Raw genomic sequence first — 11,112 nt, 5'->3', positions numbered from 1 at the left:
ATGAGGGTCCCCGGGGGCCCGTCAGGCCAGGCCCTGACTGAGCTGTGCAATGTCTTCCCCAGGGTCATGTTCATGGGAGGAGCCAAAGGGGATGGCCTGAGAATGATCTCCCTCTTTTGAGTTATCTTCATCAGAATGGTCTGTCTCTCTGTGGGGACTGTCTGCAGGGGCTGGATTCTGGGAAGGGAATTCTGATCTTTTGAAGTTTGTCTCCACTGTGCGTGGCCTCCACTAAATACTCAAACCTTAACATGAGACATAATGCAGAGGGGGATGTAGGCATAGTGCAGGCCTGTCAATCTCATGTGCGTGAAGTAGAATTCATCCCATCCAACACCCAGAGTCAGAGAGGAATCACTCACACTACTTGGACCTGCCCAATTCCTACTTCCCTTAGAAATTTTCTTTACGACTTGTAGGGTGTAGTATCCTGTGTCCTCTGGGTGAACTTCTGGAACAGCAGGGATCCATTGGAGTGTATTGCCTCTTACCCACTGTATACAGGCCCTGGAGTAATTTCTTGTGTGTTTATCACACATGATGCAATTTGTTGATTGGGCTTTACTCTGTCTGCTTTGTACCAGACATAGCCTTCAAGATTCCAAGACAGATTGTGGACAAGGAGAATAACATCCTTTCCTTCATCAGCATTGGACAGCACCAATTCAATAGTGAGTTGGGCACTGGTAGATGGGTTCCAGAACGTTAAGAGTGAGACTAGGAAGGAAGAGAGAGAGAGATTAATTAATATTTGGACCTATGTATTGGGATGGAAAGATGAGGCCCTGGGTCCTTAGCAGGTCTCTTCATCTCTTAGACTTGGATTGTGTGCATACGTGTGTGTGTGTCTCCTACTTGTCAAGGTCAGAAGCATGACCATTACTTCAGCCCCTCTGAACTTGTTATTTCCTCTGTTCCCAATCTTCTTCCCCAGGTGTCTGCCTAGCTCACTCCTTCCCTGCACTTAGTGCCCTGCTCACGCTCAGGCGCATCCTTTGGAGATGCTTTCCATGACCACCTGCTCTAAAGATCCTCTGTCTTCACTTTCTGACCTTTCCCTTCTCTGTTCCCTCCATGACACTTGTCAGTCACTGATATCACATTCTAGATCTCTTTGCTTGTCTGTCTTCCTCCACGTGGTGTATGAGCTCAATCCAGGCAGGGATTGGTCTGATCTTGTTGTCCCCCCAGTGCCTGGAACAAGCTGCAAATACCTGTGGGTGAATGAATGAGTGTTCCCAGGGCCTTCCACATCTTGGTATTTATTTGTCAATTTCTGAGGTTTATTAGTAAGAACAAAGTTTAGTGACCCTGGCTATTTTTTTTTCTGAAGTTTCAGTCTCATATAGTTATCTTATTTTCAAAATGTAACTTGGAAAAAATACAGTGATTGATGTTCTCCTGCCTCTCACCAATTCCAGTTCACTAAGAATTTCCTGTTGCTAAGCCCCTCCCCCATCCTACTCTGCTCCCATGTCCTCTCTCCTCAGGTCCAAACAGAAGTCCTCTCTCCCCTCTCAGAGCCCTATCCTCTCCAGGAGACCCCAACCAGCCTCTGTTCTCCCACCTCCTGCCCACCCTTGGGGAATCATCCCATCTTACTTGCCAGCAGGAGCCCCTGCCAGGAGACATACCCCCGGTGGGAGGGGGCAGAGGGGTGCTCCATGCTGTCTGCTGCCTGCTCTGTCCCTCCCTCTGTGAGAAGTGCTTGGGCTCCAGAAATGCTCACAAGCGCTGCTGTCCAGATGCTTCAGCTCTGTAGTCCTTCCTCCCACTGCACCGAGCCTTTTCCCAGGGCAGGAGCCTGCGACAGAGTCTCTGTCCAGGTCCCTCCCTCTCTCTCCTCTCATTCCAGTCTCCCTCGTCCCCTCTTTCTCCTTTCCTTTCTGTCCAGGGTCAGTCTCCACTGCAGCCCTTTCTCTTTCACATTTGACTTTCCCCTTCAGAGCAGGAGGTCTGGGGCTACATCAAGAACTCTTGTCGCAGGGATGTCAACCCTGCTCTGTGTCAGAATCACCTATAGAACTTTATGAAGATTGTGAATGCCTAGATGGCATAATAGAAATGCTACTTTAGCTGCTGCCCAGGTTTGTGGCTACCCAGTCAGGCTGGGGCTCCATTTTGTGGGGTTAGGGTAGCCTCTTTCCTTCTCCTGTTCAGAGTCTCAAGATTCTGTTAAAATGCAGATTCTGACCCAGCATGTGTTGGGTGGACCCGAGTGTGTGCATCTAACAAGCTCTCGGGTGCTGCTGATCACATTGGCCTGCAGAGAACACTTTCAATAGCAAGACTGATGGGGAGCCCGAACCCTGAGAGGGTGAGCCACTCAATCCAAGCATTGGCCTCTGCTGTGTCCTATCCTTTGTGTCTGTCACCACCACACAGAACTCAGGGAGCTCCAAACCCCAGGGGTATTATTTCTGTTTGTGACACAGAAACCCAGCCTGGCACCAAATGCTCTGGGAAGATTGGATTTATTCCCAGCCACAAGGTCATAGAGATGACTCTGGGGGTGAGAACGGGGCAAACTAAGTGATGACTGGTAAGGGGACCAGCCTTCCCTCTCTAGGTGTCACCAGCCTGGCCTCTGCTTTCAGGGACAGACACCTAGTACTGGTGTTTGAGAAGCAGCAGTTCCCAAGTGTGAAGGGGGAGGTTTCCTGTGTGTTCTGGATGAGAAGGCGGTGGTGGTGGGAGGTCAGGTGGCTGTGGGCTCCTTGGTCCTCAGGGGAAGGCTTCAGGGAGACCACCACCGTCTCCATGTCTGTTTGCTCAGCTGTGGCTCATAGCCTGCCCATGTGCTCCCTGACTGTCCTGGGGGACTCTGCCCTCTGCCTGGCTAACTTTCCTGTGGTCCTTCCACCTTTCCCATGGGTGGTACCAGGCAGGGAGTGGGGAGCTGCACAGGGACCTCTGACAGAGCAGGGTGCTCTGAGGCTCTTAGAAGTGACAGGTGGGACAGAGCAGGCACATAGGAGGGGCCCAGAAGGGTCTGTTAGAGGGATGTTTGGAAATCAGTTTCCTTCTTCCCCTCCTTGGCCAAAGCCAGGTTCATGTGTTAATTTCCTGTGTATTGTCTCTGTGTCGCAATGCCCCCCAATGCCCCCCACCCCTAGAAGGTATCAAGAGACCTGTGGCCAATGTCATGGGCTGCACCAGGGATGCTGACCAGGCTCCAGAGGATGTGAGGGGATCCTAAACCCTGGACAGAGGTGGGCTCTGACCTCTAGGCTGAGAGGCTAGTGAGTTTGCGTCCTGTGCTTTGGGGATCCCAGACTGCCTGACTCCATCAACTGCAGGGTGAGCCCAGGGAGAGGAAAGGTTTTGTCCACAGGATTCCTCGTCTAGTGTCAGAAGAACTACCCCTGGGGGATGTGCTGTCTTAGGATGGGCTTTCTGTCTCTAAGATTTAAAAGGTGGGCTTGGCAGGGTATCTATTGAACCTTTCAGGAGAGGACACTGGCCTGGGGGCTGGATCCCAGAATGTCCTGTTTCCTCCATCACAACACTGGGGTATTACCTCAAGTCTTCTGTGTCTCTGTCTGTCATATTCTCAAGGCCTCCTCAGAGGGCCCAGGAGCTGGAGACTCAGACATGGGATCCATTGTGTTCCTCTGTTAGGAGAGGGGAGGCCCCCATGGGACCCACAGCCCCTCTGAGATGGAGCAAATGCAGATCCTGGTTCTCCTGTTCTATCCTGGATGGGAAGTTCCTCTCATTCCCCAAGATGCCTTGAGCTGGTGGTATGTCTTCAGGAGACCACAGCCAGCTGTCCCCATTGACCAGGGGCCATGGATGTGGGTAGTTGTCGCCTGATTCTTTTGAGGTCAGGGTGGGGCTCCCTCCTCTCCTGGTGGTAAGTCCACCTGATGTTGACAATTCAGAGTTTGTACCAGGTCAGGTCTCTGCGAGAAGGGGAAGGACACAGGTTGCTGGCTCAGGCCCTCCAGGAAGAGAAGTCACTCACAAGGCAGAGATAGGGAGGGATATAATTTTCTGGGAATGAATGAGGATCTGACTCCTCACTGTTAGAAGACCCCTGCCCTCCCTCTTGACTGTACAAGGGGTATAGGTCCATATCTGAGACAGCTTCAGGCTCTTGCTGGCCTCCTCCCATGCTGATGGCAGTATCACTGTGCCTACACAGAGCATGCAGGGGAGTGATGGGCTTCCACTGTGTGTTTTCCTTCATCCATCTGATGAGTATTTACTGAGCATCTGTGATGTGTCAGGGCCTGGTATTGGCCCTGGGAACTCCACAGAGAACAGGACACCCATAGGGCCCTGACCATGGAGTTTACCTTGTGATGGGGAGACAGGCCCTCAGAGAAAATCATGAAACTAAGGAGTTAATTCTAATCCAGAGAAAAGCCCTGAAGGGAGTGTCTGGTGCATCCGTAGCATGTAATGGAGTCTCAAGCGGTCTGGGGATCACCAAGAACATCCTTGAAGAAGTGATCTTTTGGCTAAGACCTGAAGCATGAGTGGATGTTCACCCCATGAAGGACAGAGGGTGTGGAGGGAGGGACCAGCCTTGAGGTGGCAGATGCCTGGCTGGATGGAGGGACTGACAGCGTCCAGTTTGGGGAGCTTAGAGAGAGAGAAGAATAATTGACTGAGAGAGGCTGGTGAGGGTCAGACCCTGCTGGGCTGTGGGTGATGCTGAGGGAGGTCAGCAGCCCCCTGGGGAGGCTCGAGTCTGTGGAGTAGCTCTGCCACTCTCTGGTGGACAAGGAATAAAGTATAGCAGGAAAAGTCTGATGCACCAAATAGTTTTTATTGAGACATCTCAAGCATTTTTTGGGTGTTTACAGATAATTTTAATGCTGACTCATGTCCCACTCTTAAATTTTCAATCTCTCTCATCCTGGATCTTCTCTTATCTACCCCAACAAGATTTCATCCACCTTAAGATGTGTGCTCTGATACAAGGCCAAATTCTGTCTACCCAGGGGGATCTAGTTACAACTTGCATGGCCCTGGAGCCAAGCAGGAGTGTCTGCAAGTAGGCATAGGGAGGAGCAATGTCTGTGTGTCCTCCCTGAGCCAGAGTGTTCAGGCAGACTAGGCTTCATTCCCTCCTCTCCTCCTCGCCCCAATGACGTCAGAGCAGTGGGGCAGAGCCAGATGGAATCAGAAGTCCAGATGTGTTTATCCACACCCCCGATGATGAATTTGAGGCTGTTTCCCACTTTTCATGTTGACCATCGATTCTGGAGTGAATACCCTCACCCACACATCTCTTTGCCCCATGTGGAGTATTATCCAGGAGCTCATTCATTCAGCACATATTTATGAAGCACCCTATGCCAGGCTGAGGGCTGGTTGCTGGATTCAGTAGAGACAGGACAAAGCTCAGGTAGGCTCTTAGGACTGGGGTACTGGTCAGCATGTGTGCATATTAAACAATACGAGGCCAACATTGTTGTCTGTACTAAACTGCAATCCTATCAGGAGTATATGAAAATGTTTTTGATATCCTCACCTTTCTTGGAATAATCCTGTGAGGAGAAATTTCAAGTGTCCATATGTCCATCTCTGTCCACACACCATCCCTCATTTATCCTTTTAACCATCCACCCATTTATCTTTTCACTAAATGCTTTTAGCGATACCTCTGTGGTAGACCAGATGCCAGGGGGCTCTGAGATTCCCCTGAACAGCTCCTTCTGCTGGTCCCTCCAGGAATCTTGATTCTACAAGTGGTATGCCTGAGCACAGTTAAGTCCTGAAGAACCTGACATAACCATCCAAGGCCAAGTAGTGAGTAGTGGGTGTTCTAGGAGAGGTCATCACATCCATGTGCCAGCTCAGGGAAGACTGAGGGGAGAAAGTGGCTAATGAATTTGGTGTTAAGGCAGGAGGACAGGTAGGGTTAGGCTGATAGAGAAGGGGAAGGAGGGCATCTCAGGCAAAACAAAAGGCTGGAACCTACCTGCATGACCAAGAACAGCAAGGAGTTCATCCTGGGTACAACTTTGAACTTGGGATTGAACTTGGGGACTGGATTGATGAGCAGAAGTGTGTACGTTTTTCCCCATTATAGATATGAAGAGGGCTGGGGTCTGGAGCAGTAGCCAGGTGGTGGGTTGTTCTAGTATCTGTACCATCCAGTACCTTACCATGTAGGGGGCCAGCATAGATCCTGGGGAAGGAGATGGTGTTCTGAGGTAGCCTGTGGAATCCACTGACCCCATGGAGGGAGAAAAGGGATGAGGACACCCCTGCACACCTAAACCTCAGACATGCAGAGCTGCACGTGTTTCTCCCAGTGACTTTCTTCAGACATGTGCCTTGACTGAAGGTGTCATAGCTGTTGTGGTTGTCATTGTTTTGAGGTCTAAATGAAAGAGACCTTGGTATCCAAGCACCCAGAGCATAAGGCCCTCGTGCGGGGAGTGTCAGATTGTGCCAAGCAGGTTCATGTGGTCAGAGTGTGAAGGACTTATGGAAGGGCAGATCCTCAACTCTAACTGGCAGGAGCTGTGTCTGTGTCCAGGAGAGATTATGAGAGTGACCCAGGACAGAGACGGGGTGCACAACAGGGCACAGAGGATGCTGGTGACTACTCAGATGTGGGATAGGAGGTGATGTCTGTCTCCATGAAAGGCAGGGGAGGCCCCCTGGGTACCCAGATGACACTTAAACTGGGTATCTTCAGTGGTTTGAGTCAGCGACCCGCAGGGACACTGGATGAAGTGGACCTGAGCCCCTGGGAAGGGCAGGCCTGGGTGTGTGGGATCAGAGTTACCTCTGTGAATGGGGTATTTATGGGAAAGAGGAAGATGAGAATGACTGTGAGGGCCCCAGTCTTTTCTCTTCCCCTGGGGTTTACAGACAGATGGAGGAACCCTCAGGTGTTGGGTTCTACCCTGGGAGATTGGTCTTCATGCCCAACTTGTCCCTCAGGAGGAACATTTGCTTTGCAGGGAAGGACACCAGGCATGGGGTTCAGTCTGGAGAAGCAGGGAGAGTAGCCCAGGGCATGGCTCAGTCCTGCTGCCTGGAGTGCTCACCTAGAGCTTGGGGAACAGGATGCTGTGCTCAGGGGGTGCTTCAGGCTGGGTGATGGGTCTGTTTCAAGGTCAGGCACTGAGGGGGAGAAGTTAATTATGAAAGGTTCCCCCCTATTCTAGGCAAGACAGTGGCTTGACTCTCAGGGACAGAGAGATTCCCTGAGAGGCTGGAGCAGGCTCTCAGTCCCTCAGGGCCACCCTCTAGATGCAGCTGTCTGCCATGTGGGGAGTTTTAAATAATCTTTATCAAAAAGGTTACAGGAGACCATGAAAGAACTTATATATTGTCAAAAGGTTCAGTTCACCGAAAAGATAAAACACTTATGAACATATATGCACCTAACAACACAGTACCAAAATAGATGTAGCAAAAATGGACAGAATTAAAGGGAGAAATAGTTCTACAATAATAGTTGGAGACTTCAAAACCACACTTTTGATAATGGATAGAACAGCCACATAGAAAATCAATAAGGAAATAGAGGACTTTAACACTATAAATAGAGGACAACAATATAAACCAATGAGACCTAACAGACCCATATAGAATATTCCATCCTGAGAGTTTATCTTGTGCAGGGTATGGTGCTCAGTGCTCCCACCTCTTATCACACATAACTACTGTGCATCTTCTGAGGAACATTGTGTCATCCCCACTTTGGTGATGATGCCTCTGGGACTGACAAGCGGTGGGGTCTGAAGTTGAATATGACCTTAAGCCAACAATACTGACAATGTCAGTTCACATTTTTGAGCACATACTGACTCAATAAAGCCCTCTATGGACTTTCTACCTTCATTTAATTAAGAATTCACATATTCTGTAGAGTAAGTGCATCATAACCATTGCTTAAAATGTAAGAAAAATTTGATTTAGAGTTTAATAAGTCATGGAATAGGATGTGGACCGATAGTTCTCAGCTAGTCAGACATGATCATTTTTGCTGGGACTGACCCAGTTGGAGACCACACACTGATAATCCCTGGTATCCTCTCTCCTGACAGGGTCTGTGGTGAGGGTGCTGTGGTCCCAGGACTGCTTCATCCTCTCCATGAGTCACAGACTCTGGTCATTGAGGAACTACTAGATGGAGATTCCAGTGCCATTTGTAAGACAGGGAAGGACCATGGCATCCTTATATTCTATGACTGTGGTGTTGCTGGCTCAGATGAAGGGCTGTGCCACTGAGCCTGGAAAAACAGAGGAGGTGACTAACTGGGAGTGGGGGTCCTGGGGCCGTGCTCCTTCCTCAGAGATCTCATCCAGGTCAAGGTCCACTGTGAGTACTATAAAGGTCACCCAGAGCATGACCTGGACCCCTGCACAATGTTGTGTATCTTTGTTCAAGTGACTATCTGTAAAGAGAACGGCACATCCTCTCTGATTTCCAGATCACCCCAGGATGACCCCTGACTGGTCCCCCTGGACATCTCTGCATTGTCAGCACCAGGAACCTCTTCTCAGTATACATGTCCAACAACCTCATCATCAGGTAGAATTTTTCTCCCATAGATTTTTATATGGCCTTTTCCTAGAACTTCCTGTGCCATTATAAAGGATCAAGCCCTGCTCATTATATACACTTCCATGTGTTTGGGGGAAATTAAGCCTGCAAGCCCTGTCCACCTGTGGGGCCAGGACAGCTTTACATAAGTAGAGAAGGTATTTACTTTTTGTTAAGTAGAGTATTAGGGAATCAGGATGGCCTAGCTAGTCTTCATGGCCTTAGAGAGTTTCCAATTTAAATGATTTCTTACTCTGAAGAAATCTTTTATTCCTGGCCCGTGGATTTAATATCATGGTGAAGGAAATTTTGAGAGAGAAGTGGTTATGGTCTAACAAAAGGCTGTACACTTGGTCCTCCTATAAATGGTATACTTTTGGGCACTGTCTTTTGGCATACAGGCTGGTAAATAACTACTTCCAGGCTCTTTTGAGAAAATCAGAGAGATCTTCACCCCAGGCTCAGTCCCTATGCTCCAGAGACCGCTTGCCAGAGGCTGTGGTCTTTTGGCTGTGGTCCTACCCTGGGTGGTGACAGAATATAGGATCTGCTATTACATAGTATAGTTGAGGATAAAGGGCTCCTGTATGGATTGCTGAGGCCTCTGATTGATAAGTCAAGAATACTGTGTGGGCAGGTTAGAGGTTGTGTGGCAGGAGAAGCTGAAGTTTGCCCCTGGATGGTTATAAGAGTCTGAGGGAGAAATGGCAGGGCATCCAGGCCATCTGGAGCTAACAGAATAAAGCCACATGTGCTGTAATCAGAGGGGAGGGGACTGGGCATTTGAGCACAAATAACACATGGTGGACCAGGAGCAAGTCTGACAGTCAGGTGAGTACATGCATCCCCTGGAGATATTGTAGGTTCCATTCCAGACCACTGCAATAAAGCAGATATCACAATAAAGCAAGTCCCACAAATGTTTTGGTTTCCAAGTACAAGTAAAAGTATGTTTATACTATACTGTAGTCTATTAAGTGTACAATAGCATTATGTCTAAAAAAACAACATACATACCTTAATTTAAAATATTTTATTGCTAAAAATGCTAACTATTATCTGAGCCTTCATCATGTTGCAATCTTTTTGCTGATAGAAGGGCTTGCTTCAGTGCTGATGGCTGCTGATTGATCATGGTGGTGGTTGCTGAAGGTCAGAGTGGCTGTGGAAATTTCTTTCTTATCTTTTTGTGAGGAAGAATGGCCCTAACATCTGCGGCAATCTTCCTCTATTTTACGTGGGATGCTGCCACAATGTGGCCTGACGAGCAGTGCTAGGTCCATACCCGGGATCCAAACCTGTGAACACCAGGCCACAGAAGCAGAGTGCATGAACTTAATCACTACACACCAGGCTGGCCCAGGCAATTTCTTAAAATAAGACAACTATGAAGTTTGCCACATCAATTGACTCTTCCTTTCATGGGCGATTTCTTTGTAGCGTGTGATACTGTTTGATACCATTTTACCCACAGTAGAACTTCTTTCAAATTGAGTCAATCCTCTCAAACCTTGCTGCTGCTTTATCAACTAAATTTATGTAACATTCAAATTTTTTGTTGTTGTTTCAACAACCTTCACAGCATCTTCACCAGGAGTAGATTCCATCTCAAGAAACCACTTTCTTTGCTCATCCATAAAAAGCAACCCCTCATGTATTAAACTTTTATCATGAGATTGCAGCAATTCAGTCACATCTTCAGGCTCCACTCCTTTTTATTTTGAGGAAGATTAGCCCTGATCTAACTACTGCCAATCCTCCTCCTTTTGCTGAGGAAGACTGGCCCTGAGCTAACATCCATGCCCATCTTCCTCTACTTTGTATGTGGGACGCCTACCACAGCATGGCTTGCCAAGCGGTGCCATGTCCACACTCGGGATCCAAACCGGTAAACCCCGGGCCGACAAAGCGGAACGTATGCACTTAACCACTGTGCCATGGGGCTGGCTCCTCAGGCTCCACTTCTAAATCTAGTTCTCTTGCTATTTCCATCACAACTGCAGTTAATTACTCCACTGAAGTCTTGAACCCCTCAAATCATCCATGAGGGTTGGAATCAGCTTCTTCCAAACTCCTGTTAATGTTGATATTTTGACCTTTTCCCATGAATCATGAATGTTCTTAATGACATCTAGAATGGTGAATCCTTTGCAGAAGATTTTCAGTTACTTTTCCCAGATCCATAAGAGGAGTCACTATCTGTGTCAGCTATAGCCGTACAAAATGTATTTCTGGTTCTTGTTCTTGTTCTTTTTCTTCTCCTCTTCCTCCTCCTCCTCTTCCTCCTCTTCTTCTTCCTAAACTTCTTCCTCTTCTTCTTCTTTTTGGTGAGGAAGATTGGTCCTTGAGGAAGACTGTCACTGAGGTAACATCTGTGGCAATCTTCCTCTATTTTATGAGTGGGACGCTGAAACAGCATCATGTGATGAGTGGTGCATAGGTCTGCACCCAGGATCTGAATCTGCAAACCCTAGGGCTGAAGTGGAGCATGCAAACTTAACCACTATGCCACCAGGCCAGCCCCACAAAATGTATTTCTTAAATAATAAGACTTGAAGGTCAAAATTACTCCTTGACCATGGGCTTCAGAA

General features: G+C 48.4%; 1 pseudogene; it reads right to left on the bottom strand.

The window, feature by feature from the left end:
• Positions 1–7,941: 7,941 nt before the first annotated feature.
• Positions 7,942–11,112, bottom strand: part of LOC111775398 (cell adhesion molecule CEACAM1 pseudogene) — a 67,363-nt pseudogene continuing 64,192 nt past the window's right edge.

This window comes from Equus caballus, chromosome 10 (assembly GCF_041296265.1).
Source record: "Equus caballus isolate H_3958 breed thoroughbred chromosome 10, TB-T2T, whole genome shotgun sequence".
Classification (NCBI taxonomy): domain Eukaryota; kingdom Metazoa; phylum Chordata; class Mammalia; order Perissodactyla; family Equidae; genus Equus; species Equus caballus.
Note: the sequence above shows the minus strand (reverse complement) of the source record. Positions and strands in the feature narration are given on the sequence as shown.